The 16,162-nt window shown below is 46.6% G+C and overlaps 1 pseudogene; it reads left to right on the top strand.

Moving 5' to 3' along the window:
• Positions 1-16,162, top strand: part of LOC143695872 (uncharacterized) — a 198,268-nt pseudogene that overhangs the window by 117,735 nt on the left and 64,371 nt on the right.

Genomic DNA, 16,162 nt, shown 5'->3' with positions numbered 1-16,162 from the left:
GTTAAATATTCTAGTGCTCTTTTTAAAGTATATAATTCACGAGTTTGAGCTTACTAGTTTAAGGTTAATTTCCCTTTTTCCATAGTTTGCATGTTGTTCCCATCAACTACTACATACCCTGTACTTTCTCCTTTTGCAAGGAGTTGTATCTCTGTTACCTAACATAACTCCCAAAGGGCTATTTTTTTTTCTTTTTTTCCCCCTGTAATCCAACTTACTGGTTTTCTGTCTCATTTTTCAAGATCTTATCTATTCATCATCTGCCTCTGTTTTTCACTTTCACTAACAACCTAAATACCACTTTTCTTTCAACTACACACTTAAAAATAAAAAACCTTTTTCTCACACTACTTTCAGTGCAATCCACCTCCCTCCAAGGAGATATAGTGAAGCTTAAAATGCACAATCTACATTACATATACTTTCATTTGTCTACATTCACTCGCTTCTATTTCTCATTCACTTCCACACATTCTTTCACACGCTCAGGACACAAAGTGGATCCCTGTTGACAGAGAATCGCGGCTCCCTGTGGCCCCCTCCCCTTGGCGTTGGCCTCTGGGTCTCAGTATCTCCCGGCCTCCTGGGAGGGCCCTGACTCTGCTGCCTCCGGTGCCCGTTCACCTGTGAGGCTGATTTGTGTCACTCACACTCTTCAGCTACGGCCCCCTCACAGGCCCGGGGGGACAATGGCCCGTTTGCAGTCACACACATGCTCTGTCGCAGCCCCCACCCACCCAAGGGACAATGGCTTATTTGTGGGTCACACACACCTCTTTCCACAGCCCCCCCTTCCCACCTGCCCGGGAAGCTGAGACTGATTTTGTGTGTGACTCTCTCTCACACACAAACAAAACAACAATAAGGTACCTTTTACTTTCACATCACCTATTACAAGTTTAGGTGTTTCTGGTCAGTCCCGGTGCTCTTGGATATCCCTCAACCCAGCTGTGTTGTCCAACCCCAGATGCTCTTGGGTGTAGGAGCGTCGGGGGGTAGGACGGTCAGGATGGACGGAGACGAGAGATCTCTGCAGCCAGGCCCTGGAACTTGCGGTTTATTGCAAAGGGCCCGGGTGCAGGGCCCTGCTTGGAGCTGCCAGGCACAGCTCGGAGCAGGCCCGAGAGAAGAGAGGGGTAGAGAGGATGAGAGGGTGAGAGAGTAAAACGTAAGAGAGCAAAAGCGTAAGAGAGTAAGGTTCCCATTACAACACAATAAATCTTCTTTTGTGTCGAATGTTCTATTTCTCAACAGCCAATCTAGTACAAGATGCACGTCCTATAGCATTTACATACATCCTGTAAGAATCATTACATTACCACACTGTGTTACATTTTAAACCGTAAAAACTCCTCTTTGGACCCCTTCTGCCAAGCTGGCAGGATCTGCTCTGACCCTTGGATCTGTCTGCAAGCAGAGGGTATTGTTTCATTAAAAGGGGATTACCTTCAGTTGGGCCACACCATTGTTTTCCAGTTGTTCACTAACTGAGGTATCTCAAAGCTTGCTTTGATTTCAATCTTGCTTATAGTTTCTATATTGTCAAAATCTTTTGCCAGACAATCATATTTATAAGGCTTTCCTGTTTCATCTTCCCCAACACTTGGGCATTTTTTTATTTCTCAATCCACCTGTGTTGTCCATTCCCAGATGCTCTTGAGCATATTCTCAATCCAGCAGAATTTTGCTTAACCCTGAATGCTCTTGGAATATTAATCCCTCAGCCCAGCAGGTTTCAATTCTGGATGATCTTGGGCACTCTTATCCCTCAACCCAGCAGGTTTTTAGGAGCCCCTTTTGTCCCATTTGCTAGTGGATTGGGCTAGGAAACTCCTCTGCTCCCTTCCTCCGAGGGGTCCAGCCCCTCTCTGAGACCCAGTCCCAGTTACCCCGGGGGATTCTCTCACTCCTTTTAACATTCACTTTGTCTCTTTACTGGCCACTTACCGCGGAAAGTCAGAAACGCAGCATGGGAGACTCCAGCACTCACTTGGCAGGTCTGGCACAACCAGCCCGCCTCTCATTCACTCACATTCATCCCCCCTGAGAAATACTTACCAATCCCTTTTCCTTCCCATGTTCTTCGTGTACATTACTACTCTTAGGGGGCCAATTGCCATGGTTGTAGGGAGCCTTTTTCCCTTGTCTTTGTTTTATTGTCTCCTTTTGTCCACCATAACCTGCGTCTGTCGGTCACCCCAGGGCAAACAGAGCGAGGCTGCTGAAGAGGGCAGGGGGCACCTTCCCCACTCTGACTCTCCTAAAGCACCGGCAGTGAGGTGTTGGTAACCATCCTCTGCTACCATAATTGTGAAAAACGCCAATCACTTGTTTTTAAACTTTTTAAGGTTTAATAGTAATAAAATGGTTATAAAAATAGTAATACAATTAGAGTAATAAAAATTTGGACAATTAGGATTTAGGACAATACAAGACAATGGAAACAAAGAGTTACAAACGGCTCGGGTACCTTTTCCTGGGCAAAGTAAGCCCAAAAAAGGACACACGTTAATAGAGGATTAACTGTGAAAAACCATAGCCCATTGCATATTTGTACATCTCATACGTGATTCATAAATTCCATTCCAACAAAGGATTCTGTCTGGTCAGTGTCAGCTTCTTCCTCTTCATCCTGATGGCATCTTCAGGGCTGAGCAAGGCAGGAACAAGTTCATTTCTTCTGATAATTGAGCAATAAAATATTCTTCTCTGAAAGATTTAGGTGTCCTGTGGCTGCTATCTGGTGTGAGTCCTCATTCCTTTTTTAAAAAACTATCCCACATACATAAGTTTCTATTTTAACATTATGTTATAACCTAAAACTACATTTAACACACTACTTAAAAAAATTGTTACAGCATAACTTCCTAACATAACATGTATAATACTCATTTTAATGTTTGTGAAAAGCCAATCATAGACATTTTTCACACGGGCTCTGTCAGCAGCAGTGGAAAGAGCAGCCTAAGAGCAGCAGCTCCAATTGCCTTCCTCCAAAAACCTGAGAGAGGGACAAAAAACTGAGAGAGGGCCAGCAACTGCGCCCAGCCCCTACCCCCAGCCCGAATCCTCCGGCATCTCTGCACCCTTCCCCCGTCCCCCCCCTCCCCCGCTCCCGGGAAAACTCCCAAAAAAACAGAGGTCCCAAGCACCCAGCAATCAGCTCTCATCAGCAACTCAACCCTAACCCTAACCTTCTGACAGCTGCTAAGTTTTCTGCAAAATCATTCATTTCTCCAAGGACCCAAACCAAATCCTCAGAAGAAAATCTGGATCCTTCCATGTACAATCTGTATTTCCCAGGTGTTCCTTGCTCCTCGTCCCTGTGCTCAGGGTGCCCTCCCCAGCCCGTATCCCAGAGCCGGTCCCTGTCCTGCCGCAGTGTCCAAAGGCGCCCCCCGGCGGGCAGGGCCGGCAGCTCCACGGGGCCGGGCAGCGGCCGGGGCGTCCCGCAGCCTCCTGGGGGCCGGGGGCCACTGCCGGCCCTGCCCGGGGCTGGTGGGGTCAGGCAGCGCCCGGCGCTGAGCCCCGGCTGCCCCACAGCCCCGGCCCGGCCCCGCAGCTCCCCCCAGGCCCCCAGCCCGTGCTCCCGGTCCCGCACCTCTGCGCCCGCTGCTGCCGCTGCCCCCCACAGAGAAACCCCCTGAAACCCTGACCTCCTTGTTTTCCTCTCCTGGAAACCGGGGATACAAATGATCAGCTGGCAAATGTTGAGGATAAGACTCTGCTGAAAAACATCCCAGTCCTCAGTATTTTTCTCTTCCTTCTCTTTCCATCATCCTCTTCCTTCCCACAAAGATTCCTTCTGCAGCTTTTTGCCTTAAGCATATTGCTGCACACTCCCCCTCACCCAGTCCCTTTGCAGCACACCAACACCATCCATGCCCTGTTCTCCAAATGCGAGGGGAATTTGGGGAGGTGGGAGTGGGGCAGCGCCAAGGCCGGGCCCCCCCGCGCTGTCCTGGCGGGAGCGGCTGCAGTGGGGACCGAGTGCGGGCGGGAGCGGCCGAGAGCCCAGCGCTGCCCCAGCCCGACCTGCCCCAGCTCCATCCCTGCCCCTGCCGTGGGATGCTGTGGGTTTGGGGGCAAGAGGGAGCCGGCAGCGGGTGCTGGGCCTGGGGCAGGAGGAGAAGGGAAGGAGAAGCAGGGTTGAGGAACAAAAGGGTCAAACGATGCCCGTGGGAGGAGAAGGTGGGATTGTGCAGGAGAAGGAGGAATAGCAGGAGGAAGAGGAGTGTGAGGAAGAGTGGGGACACCGGAGGAGGAACAGGAAGAGGAAGCAGCACAAGGTTCCACCTCTCCCTGTATCTGCAGCCTCTGACCCCAGCCCCAGGAGCGTTGCCCCCCCCACATGCAGCAGGTGACAGGGGATTGGGATCCACAATTTTCCCGGGGGTGAATCTTGGTGTTTCTGAGCTTTCTTGGGCTAATTGTTGGTGCTTTGTTTTTTTGTGGGGGCTGAATCCTTATATTTGGAGGGGGCTTTTGCTGAATCTTGATGTTTTGGAAGTTATTGATCTGTGTCTTGATGTTTGGAGGACTTTTGTGCTGAATTGTGGTGTTTTGGAGGTTCTTAGAGACACAAGATGCCCAATGACCTAATGAGATGAACTTGGGCAAGGAGGAACTCCCAGTCCAAGGCACTCTCATCTTGTTTTTTTCTCCAAACCAGGATTTTTCATTCCTAGGGCGTGTCTGGATGGAGGAGGAGGAAAAGCCCTGGAGATTCCGCACGAGGAGGGGCTGCAAACCCAGCCCAGGGAGCTGCAGGGAGGAAAGAGCCCCCCTGAGCCAGGAAGGCGGCCAGAGATCCAGCCAGAGCTCAGAGCTGGTGGAGAAGCCTCATGGCAGGGAGAAGCCCCACAAGTGCTTGGAATGTGGGAAGGGTTTTAGTCGGAGCTTAGATCTGATCCAGCACCAGGTGATCCACACTGGGGAGCAGCCCTATGAGTGTGAGGAATGTGGGAAGCGTTTCAGCTGGAGCTCCAGCTTGAGGCAGCACCAGGTCATCCACACTGGGGAAAAGCCCTTTGAGTGTGGGGAATGTGGGAAGAGCTTCAGGCAGAGGGGCCAGCTGATGCAACACAAGATGATCCACACTGGAGACCGGCCTTATGAATGTGGGGAATGTGGGATGAGCTTCTGCCAGAAGGGGAGCCTGATGCAACACCACAGGATCCACACTGGGGGAAAGGCCTATGAGTGTGTGGAATGTGGGAAGAGCTTTAGATACAGCTCTGGCCTGAGGAAACATGAGAGGATCCACACTGGGGAAAAACCCTATGAGTGTGGGGAGTGTGGGGAGTGTGGGAAGAGCTTCAGCATCAAGTGCCAGCTGACGGAACAGCAGAAGATCCACACTGGGGAAAAGCCCTACAAGTGTGGGGAATGTGGGAGGAGCTTCAGAGGAAGCTCAGCATTGATTCGGCACCAGGTCATCCACACGGGGGAACGGCCCTACACCTGCTTGGAATGTGGGAAGAGCTATGGGTGGCACTTTGACCTGAGAAAACACCAGGGCACCCACACTGGGGAGAGGCCCTACAAGTGTCCCCAATGTGGGAAGAGGTTTCACAGGAGCTCCGATCTCCTCAAACATCAGCGGAGTCACAATGAGGAGAGGCCCTTCCGCTGCCCCAACTGTGGGAAGGGCTTCAAGCAAAACTCCACCCTCACCCTGCACCGGTGCATCCACACCGGGGAGAGGCCCTACGAGTGTGGGGAGTGTGGGATGAGATTCTCATTGAGCTCAACTTTCACCCGACACCAACGGAGGCGCCACTAAGGGAAGCCCTGTGAGTGCCCCAAATGTGGGAAGAGCTTTGTGCACTGCTCCAGCTCCATCCCCCATGAGAGGATCCGCATCGGATGATCCCCAGTGACCCCCATTGGGCAGAGCCCTGATGATCCGTGGTCCTGGTGATCCAAGTTGGAAGGCATCTGGCTGGGGGGCTCCACATCTTCCTGGTTCTCTGAGGATACCTAGATAAACCCAGAGGCAGGAACCTCCATCAGGATGCAGGCCTACAATGGGAATTCCTTGGGAAGTGTCGTAACGGCGGGAGAGATGCGACACACCATATGCGATGAATAGCAAATCTCGAAGTTTATTGAAAGCTTACACACTTTTATATTAGTGTTAATGAAGCTTATGCATATTGCAAAATCTGAGCTCATTATTGGTTAAAGCACACTATAATCAAACACACCTACTTCTATCTCTTAACAATTATTTTGCTTCTATGTGTACATTCTTCTAATTTCTCTACCTTGGGATAACTACATTTTCTGGCAAGCAATTTTCTCCCCCGTCTTCCCGTTTTAGAGAAGGTCACTGTGACCTTCATCAGTAATTGGGCATCGGTTGCTCAGTTCCCAGCTTGTTTCTCTTACCCTTATCCATTGGTATCACATCGGAATGTCCTTTCTCAGCTAACCAATTCTCCAAAAAGCTCTCTACATCTCCCCTGTTTTTCTGTTGAACAAGCATAGTTTGATTAAATGCAGTAGTTATCATCTTTCGCACCATATTCTGTAAGCATATACAAAAACAAGGCAAAACTAATACTAACAACAAAACTACAATAGCTACTACAATGCTAACCTTAATAATTGAACGTAACCATGATCTTAAGTTTAAAGATTTGAGCTATCCATCAATACCAAGGCCTGATTCCACCTGTAAGTTCCCAGTTAACCTCCATAACTCAGAGAGCTGTGAGTGTACAGATCGTGCATGATCAGAGAGATTCATGCAACACATGCCCTCAAATTCATCACAACCATGGCCTTGTGCAAGTAAGAGAAAATCAATCGCAGCTCTATTTTGAAGCGTTGCATGGCAAATAGAATCTACATCAAGCAAAAGACTGGAAACTGCTAAGGAAGTTGCATTTGTTTGCTTAGCAAGCTAACATCTTAACTTATTTAAAGTAGCATGAGCACCTGCTGCTGATCCCCTTGGAGTTAAGAAAGATGCTACAACTATGGCTGCTGGGGACCAAAACTTTACATCGTCTTGGCAGTCAGCTGCAAATGCATACCACACAAGTGGAAAAAATATACTGTAGCCAAAATACCACTTTTGAAATGAACAAATAGTTTAGATGCCTGATCTGTGTGAAGCCTTTGTTTCAGTGAAGTCTGACGTATCAACAAAGTCTTTCAGCCTCTTGGTTAAACACAGGAAACAGAGAAAAATAACTCAGAACTAACTCACCTATAAAATATTAAGAAATACAAATCAGATGATGTGTTTTAGATCGGATATTTAAGACAAATAAGCAGTGTAGAATAACTCATGTGCTTGTGAATCTCCTTATGCAAAGCCAGTGAAGAACTTAACACATGTGAGACAAGCTACAGCTCACACTGGTTATTTTCAAAGGAAAAAAATATAAGAAGTGATGGAGAAGTTACAAGTTGAGTCAGGTGCTTAGAGTATTGCAGGTTTGTTTTAAATTGAACAGGTACAAGAAATATGTTTCTAAGTACAAAGGGACGTTAATGCTGTGGTATGATTTTTTAAACTCATATTCTCTTTCAGACTAAAATGTAAATTAAATAAGAGAATATTTTAAATGACATATTGTGTTCTCACTTGGACAAAGAAAAAGGATAACAACTAAGTACAAAATACTCTTTGTTCGATGTTACAGGAAAAGCTAAGCAACAGTTTTCCTGTAGACTGAAATCATTATTCAAACAATAGAATGAATGTTTTCTAGGCCTCAAACATCAGTGTTTATGCTTTATGTTTTAAAAGTCAATTGATGCTTAAACAGTAAGGATGAATATATTCTTTTTGGTAATTATTTATCAAAATTGTCCACAATAATAATAATAATAATAATATTAATATTATGGTTGGAAGTCTATTATATATTTTAGTATCTGTTTTGAGTGGAAGTTTTGTTGTTTTTGTTGTTTGGAGGGAGTTGTTTTTTTGTGCAAACTAACATTCAGGTTAAATTATAATTTTAAATGTTACATGACATCCAGTCCAGTTTTCTAAACATATAAATGTATACAATGAGTAACAGTTGTTTGGATTTTCTTCCTGCATCTGTGTAAGCAGTTATAGGATCCGATAAGGGCTTTAGTGATCTTTTTGGGTATTGAATCTAACTCCACTGTCCTATCACGACCCTTTTTGAGCAAATCGGTTAAAATGTCAATTTTCTGAAAAAGAGTTTTATGTTGTTGAAGTGGAGGAGATATCCATTCCAAGGCCCATATCTCCCCCGTTTTTCTGTTATGCTGAGTAAGTGCACTCAGTAAAAATTTTTGTCCACACCAAACTGTCAGCTGTACAGGGAGATCAAAATCACGTCTGTGAACACTGCCTTGTGTAACACGGTCTAATATCTGCTGCAGTGTTCCAGCCCGTTCAGGGGTTATACGAACAGGCTGTGCTGGATTAGTTCCCTTTAACAAAGGTCAAAGTGCATCTAACAGTTCAGTGTTCGATTCGCATAGGTGGAAAAAGAATATACAGCATAATAGAACTCTCCCCTACATAGCCAGCGTCCATTATTCTAGATAAAACAAACAATCTTAACACTGTAGCCGAGAAATGTCCTAAAAGCAAAACTCTCACAGATAATCTATCAATAATGAGTGGTCTCTTTACTCTCGTTGGGACTTTTGTGGATGAATAGTCACCAAATTCACTGTCTGCTGCTGTTGCTAGGTCTACTCCGAGGCTCTCGGCGGTTGCGGGCTGAAGGCAGGTTTAGCCGAAGTGGTGATAGCTGCGGGCAGCCGCGGGGCGGGCGGACTCACCGGAGCCCGCTGCTCCACGGGGGGTGGAAGGCCCGTCCTGCCGTCCCCCCCTTCGGCTCGGGGACGGGGCGGCTGCGGAGCGGTGCTGGCGGCTGCGGAGCGGGAGGCGGCCGCGCTGCAGCTGCTGAGTCGCCCAGGGCCGGGGCCGGCACGAGCGTCTCCGGCGGGGCGGCTGCGGGCTGTGCGCTGCGGCAGGGCGGCGGAGGGTGCGGGTCCGGAGCAGGAGGAGGCGGAGGCGGTGCAGGGTTTAACACCGGGGCAGGCGGCGCGGACGGCACGGCTGGAATACGCGCAGGGGGGCTACTGCCCGCGGCAGCAGCCGATAGCTGCAGGGAGCTGCTTTTTAGAGCAGGAGTTTGTATCGGCGGGGACCCAAACCAGTCTCTGCAAGGCCTGTTGCTTTCACGGGCTGCACTAGTCTGCTGGGCAGCTCTTTCCTCTGCCTGGTATTTCAAGAATTCAGCATGCACGACTTGCCATAAATTTCCCAACTCTCTCGCGGTCTTATCCTCATCTATGACTGCACACCACAGCTTATCTCCGAATATACGCCATTCCGACAACTCATGCACTGTATGCGGATTACGAAAAAGCCCCTGTGCACACCCATAAGCTAACAACCCAGGAAGTTCTTTCTGTAAATCTATCCCTCTAATCTGACGCCCTCGTAAAAAGTCAGTAAATAAATCATATGCTGCTTGCCTGTCTTTATCCATTTCAACGACGATTGCGCGCTTCTTGCGGCTCTGTTCAGGTCCGGCAGCACGTAGCAGCCGGGCACTCCTCTGAGCTCACCCGGGGCAAGAACACCTTCCTTTTTCAGCGGTGTTTTTTGCCGTCCCCAGCCGCGAAAGGACCTGCACTTGACTTTTACGCCTCCGACCGTGGCTAGTCCCGAAGGTACACGTCCGGGGTCACCATTTGTCGTAACGGCGGGAGAGATGCGACACACCATATGCGATGAATAGCAAATCTCGAAGTTTATTGAAAGCTTACACACTTTTATATTAGTGTTAATGAAGCTTATGCATATTGCAAAATCTGAGCTCATTATTGGTTAAAGCACACTATAATCAAACACACCTACTTCTATCTCTTAACAATTATTTTGCTTCTATGTGTACATTCTTCTAATTTCTCTACCTTGGGATAACTACATTTTCTGGCAAGCAATTTTCTCCCCCGTCTTCCCGTTTTAGAGAAGGTCACTGTGACCTTCATCAGTAATTGGGCATCGGTTGCTCAGTTCCCAGCTTGTTTCTCTTACCCTTATCCATTGGTATCACATCGGAATGTCCTTTCTCAGCTAACCAATTCTCCAAAAAGCTCTCTACAGGGAAGAGCAGATTTGTCGAATTTCAACCCCATAAAATCTTTTGCATTCAATCCTATCTTCTGGTGACATCAAGGAGTACTGAATGGTCCCTGAGGTATATTCTGGGTTGACTATTTGGTGCTTGTATCCCCAGTCTGTTCTGTTTATGCTGAATAATAAGTTTTACACCTTCAAGACCTGTCCTGAGAGTGAAGGGGTAGAGAAGCAGCATGCAGTTTGTTTTCAGAAACTGCACTTGCTCCTCCACATTCCTGCTCTGGGACTGTGTTGTCTGCGGATGGACAGACAGCGGGACAGAGCTCTCCTTTGCTTTTAGTTAGTTTTAGCTAGCTGAGCCAAACAAGTTCCTGAACTGTGGTGTTTTTTTCCCTTTTCTTTGGACCTGTTTAAACCTGCTCTGGCCTGAACACCAGAAGAGCACGGGCAGCTCACACCTGTGGCCCACCGGGCCGGGCCTGGGCCGCGGTATTTCCAGCACCAGAGGGACTGATAAGGGACTGAGTGAGCTGAGCTACAGCCCACAGAGGGACTTGGTGAGTTTGTCTCTCTTTTAGAGCAGCAAGAGGTTTTACTGTTTTGTTATCTTTATTGAAAGATAAAAATATCCATTCCAGAATATGCAGTTGATCTTCCCAGTTATCACTTCATTGACACGGTATTCCACACGGTATTTAATGATCCTTCAAAATAAACACTTGAACACCAACATAGGTATCTAATCTGTTAACAAATGTGTGTGGTAAGGCTAATTCAATTTCTTCTAGGGTCTTTGCCGCTGGGGTCAGTTGCCTCTCATCAGTAGAGGAGGTGGTGCCTGACAGCAAATCATGCAATAGTTGCATCTGATGATTAGTTATGCCTAAATATGATCTAATCCAACCTATTAAACCAACCAATTTCTGTACATCAGTAGCAGTTTTAACATCAATGTCTAACTTCACAGGTTGAGGCATAACTTGAGTGTTAGTCACTAACATACCAGTATTTCCAAGGCATGTGTTCCTGCACTTTCTCTGGGGCAATGATCAGACCAAAAGCTTTCAAATTTGTTACAGCACATTGTTTAAGAGCTGATAACTGTTGTTTGTTATCAGATGCCAACAAGATATCATCCATGTAATGATAACAGTAGCAGTTATTAAATTGCTCCTGCACTTTTGACAAGACCTGTGCCACAAACCATTAACAAATAGTTGGCGAATTTTTCATGTCTTGGGGAAGTACCCTCCATTGATATCTTTTATTGGGTTCAGGGTTCAGCATGATTATGGAAGGCACAGTAAAAGCACATTTTTCTTTGTCTTGCTCAGCCAATGGAATACTGAAGAAACAATCTTTCAGATCAATGACAACTATTTGCCATTCCTGTGGAATCATTGTAGGTGTAGGAAGGCCTGGTTGTAAAGCTCCCATTGTTGCCATTACAGCATTTATCTGCCGTAAATCATGTAAAAGTCTCCATTTTCCCGATTTCTTTTTTATTACAAAAACAGGAGTGATTCCAGGAATATTTCAATATTTCCTGCTTGAAATTGTTCTGTGACAAATTCTTGCAGGGCAGTAAGCTTTTCGCTAGAAAGGGGCCACTGGTCAACCCAGACAGGTTTATCTGTCAAGCATATCAAGGCTACAACTGGACGTTCATTGCCCTGCATCACAGTGGCCCCCATTAAAAATCCGTAGTAATTTTGACACCCCATTGAGATAAACAATGTCGTCCCCACAAACTTTGAGGAGCATCGGCAACATAGGGTCTGATGTTAGCTTGTTGGCCATCAGGATGTTTCACATTAATTACAATGGCTGACAGGCCACCTGTTGTAGCACCACCCAACCCCAGAAGTCCAAAACTTGCATGAGTGAGAGGCCACGATTGAGGCCAGCAAAGTCATGAGAGTATTGTGACATCTGCTCCAGTATCAATCAAGGCTGTTACTGATATGGTTCCTGGATGACATCCACTGGCAGTGAGGATGCATGTCTTTTCTGAATGGTTCTCCGTAACTTTCTCAGCCCAGAACACTTGAGGTATCCCTGTTGATCCAAAACTTCCTGTGCCACGACTTCGGTCCACTGTATTTGGAACAGAACTCACAATAGGTACGAGTTGAGCAATGCAAGTTCCTTTCTGAATAGTGACAGGAGGGTCATCAATGGATACCATAGCATGAATCTGTCCTAAATAATTAGCATCAATAAGTCCTAGATGCACATGAATACCTCTAAGTGTAGTTCTTGATCTTCCCATCAAAAACGCACTCAATCCCCATCCTATTGGACCATAGGCATCGAGGGGCACTTTGCACATTTCTTTTGTCAGAATGGTTACTGTGTCAGCGGTGGGTATATCAATCCCTGCAGACCCACTTGTTGCCCCTGAGTATTGTTCACAAATGTTTAGCTTTGCAGTGCTGGGGAGGCCCGCATTTGCTGCTGTGGTTCTTGGGGTATTTGTTTTCCCACATGCCCCTTTGCGCTCTTCTTCCTGTTTCCCTGCAACAGCTGACCATTTGCATGATATTTACTCCTGCATTGTTTAGCATAGTGCCCAAATTTAGCACAATGGTTGCACATAACGTTGCTGCTTGCATTTGATTTAGATGTTATTTTCTGGGTATTACACTGTGCCATTACTTGCCCTTGCTGTCCACAATTATAGCATTTCAATCAAGGTCTTAGAACTGCAGCAAGAGCTGCTATTTTATGGTCTACTGAACCAACTTTTGAGCAAGCAGTAATCATTTGAGGCAATGTGGGTTCTCCAGGTAAAGTGTCAATAATCTTTCTGCAGCCTGAGTTTGCATTTTCTTTAGCCAAATGTGTACAGAATTTGTGTCGCAAAGATTCATCATCTACCTGTTTTTCAATGGCTGCAGCAAGCTCTTCCACAAATTGCAAAAATGGTTCTCTCATCTCTTGTTGTATAGTATCATATCTCTGTTTTGGAGCTGCCATTTCCATTGATTTAATTAAAGCACTCGTGCCAATTTGCTGAGCTTGTGCCAAAATTGAAGGATCCCACCTTGCCTGTGAATCTGGGTTAGCAAAAGGCCCAGTGCCCAGTAGGGCATCAACACCCACAGCATGATGAGGGTCGTGTTGAGGCAACTGCATATTTTTTACAGCTGTATGCTCAGCCACTTGCCTCCAAGTTTCTTGAAATACACTGTATTGTACTGGCTGGAATGAAATAGTAGCAAGATGCATGATGTCATAAGGTGCAAGCATATCTGCATTAATTACACATATTAATTGCATTACCTCTGAGGAATTAATGCCATACTGAGCCACTTTCGATTGGAGATCTTGCACAACCTTCCAGGCAAAGACGTGATGACTGTCATCCTGCCCTGTTCCAGGAGCTGCTTTAAAACCTGGAAAAGCCATAGGGTTATCACAGGCAACATTTGCATTAGCACTGTTCTCCTGAGGTACTCTTGGAGCACCTAATCTTTCTATCAGGTCCCAATTCTTTTCTTCAGCTGCTTTCTTCCTAACAAATTCCCAAAACTCCTTAGCGTCCAGGTTTAGAGCAAATTTGGGAGAGAATCCCCCAAAGGAGCTCCAGTAGGAAAGCAGATCCAATCTGCTCTTCTCCCCCCAACTGGTCTGGGAGAAAATACCTCCTTGGAGAAAGGTGGAAAAAACCTGTCTATTAAACAACAAAACCTTAACAATATCAAACAATAAAATCTCTTGCCACTCCAAAAGAAATGACAAACTGAGAAAGTCCCTCCCCGGGTTGCGGCTCAGCTCACTCTGTCTCTGATCAGTCCCTCCGGTGCTGGAAATGTTGCAGGCCAGGCCCGGCCTGGTGGGCCACAGATGCAGCTGCCCGTGCTCCCCTGGGTGTTCAGTCCAGAGCGGGTTTCAAGAGCTCCAAGGAAAAGGGAAAAAAACAAAAGTCCCCACAGTAGGGAACTTCTTTGCCTCAGCTAGCTAAAACTAACTAAAAGCAAAAGAGAGCTCTGTCCCACTGTCAGTCCATCCGCAGACAACAACAGTCCAGGGGCAGAAATGTGGAGGAGTGAGTACGGTGTCTGAAAAAAACCTGCTGCTTCTTCTCTCCCGCTGCTTCACTCTCTGGAACACTCTTAAAGGTGCAAAACTTATTATTCAACATAATATAAGGTGCAAAACTTATTATTCAACATAACATAATTGGGGATAAAAGCATCATATAGTCAACCCAGGACACTGAGGCTCTCAAGGAAGCCCAGTTACTTGACGTGGGGGCAAAGTCCATGGAGCAGTAGGGCTACAGCTATTAGAAGGTGAACTGTCAATAGTTCCCTGCCCCAACTCCGATGTTACTGCGGGAGACTCATCACTTGATTCGCTGTCACTGTCACTGTCAGGTAACGGAGGACACGACCTTGGAGATTGTTCAGGCAGCTCAGAGGGGAGCGAAGGGGCAGATGGCTGGGCTAGAGCAGAGGGAAGCAGGGGGGCAGAAGACTGGGTTTCTCTCTCTGCTAAAGACATTTCAGCTACCTGGTGCAGTGGTGTGGTGTATACAGGCACCATCAGGAGCTGCTGTGCAGCTGTGACATAAAGAGGTTTAGGAGTCTGAGAAGGAGATACTATGGCAGTTTTCCCAGAAGCTTTGGCAGCTTTCCCAGAAGCTTTGGCATCCAGCCCAGAAGCTCTGGCAGCTTTCCTGGAAGCTTTGGTAGCCTACCTGGTAACTTGCATGGCACCTGCACCTTCTTCAAGGATAGATTCACCAAGTTCCCCATCAGAGGCCCCCTCTGCCTCATCCCCTTCATCAGTTTCTGTTATCAACCCCGATTCTTCATCCACATCCTGCTCTGTTTGTTCTCGCTCGGTTTTCCATTCATTTAATGCCTCAAAAAGCAATTCCCAGGTAACAGCTAGGTCAACAACAGTTTTATCTCCCACTCAGATGACTTCCTACAGTCTGTCCCCGACTTTTTCCCATGCTTTAACACTAAATGCTGTGTCGGGATCAGTGCCAAAATCCTGTGATTTAGCCCACAGCAATATACTACGAAGGGCATAGTCTGAAGTATTAATTCCCTTATTTCTTAACAAAACTTTCCATGTAGCCAAAACAGTCTCTTCTTCATTAGATAAATTATTTCCCATTATTACTAGTTGGTGGCTCACCTACTTCCAGTTGTCTTGATAGGAGAAAATCAGGTCTGGGCTTCCCTGTGGCTTCCACCCGCCATTCTCAGCTGCACCAACGCCGCCTCCCCCACTACGTCCCAGTGAGTCATGGCTGCCAGTCTCTAGGAGCCCGTATGGGTCCAGATCAAGTATGTTCTTAAGGGTGTTGAATCACATCAGGGTCACCAGATGTCACTGTCAGGCCAGTCATGACACAAGGCAGAGACCACAAGCAGTCTCAGATGGCAACTCTTTATTATCGAACATGGCTGACCTTTTATACACTTTCTAATTGTTTATACTTCTTCTACCCTAACGATTGGCCACCATAAATCAACATAACATCATTGGTAATAAGTTACAGTGACTTCAACTGACTTTCTAAAAATACTTCATCCAGCTGCAAAGTTCTCTTCTTATCTTTCTTCAATTCCTTACTTTTCTTGGTCTCCTTAGTTACAGCCTTGGAGAGAATCCTTATCAACTTCTTGCTTCTTACCTTTCTTCTCACTCCTTTAGCTAACAGGCCCGCTGTTGGCCCCTTCCACACAAAGGCATTTGCTATACCAGCCCCCACAGTAAGGTTCATTAGTAACGGTTGCCCTATGCTGAAGGCACACAGGTGGTTACATGCCTCTATCATTTACAGCAGGGTGGGCTCCTCCTTAGACAAGGACTTCAGAAGTTTTTTACAATTCTCATTAGCATTTTCAGCAGCTAATTTTGAAAGCAACACCTGTCTGGCAATGTCATTCTCAATTTGTCTTTTAAGAGCTTGTTTCAAGCAGCCATTGAATTGCATATAAGGCTCCACCAGTCCTTGCTTTACATAAGTAAATACTTTTTGGGGTCTCACAGCATCAGGAACCTTTAAAAATGTGCTATGCACAGCTTCAGTAATACCCTCAA

Source organism: Agelaius phoeniceus, chromosome 27, assembly GCF_051311805.1.
Source record: "Agelaius phoeniceus isolate bAgePho1 chromosome 27, bAgePho1.hap1, whole genome shotgun sequence".
NCBI classification, from domain to species: Eukaryota; Metazoa; Chordata; class Aves; order Passeriformes; family Icteridae; genus Agelaius; species Agelaius phoeniceus.
The sequence above is the reverse complement of the archived record's forward strand: the minus strand, read 5'-3'. Positions and strand labels throughout refer to the sequence as shown.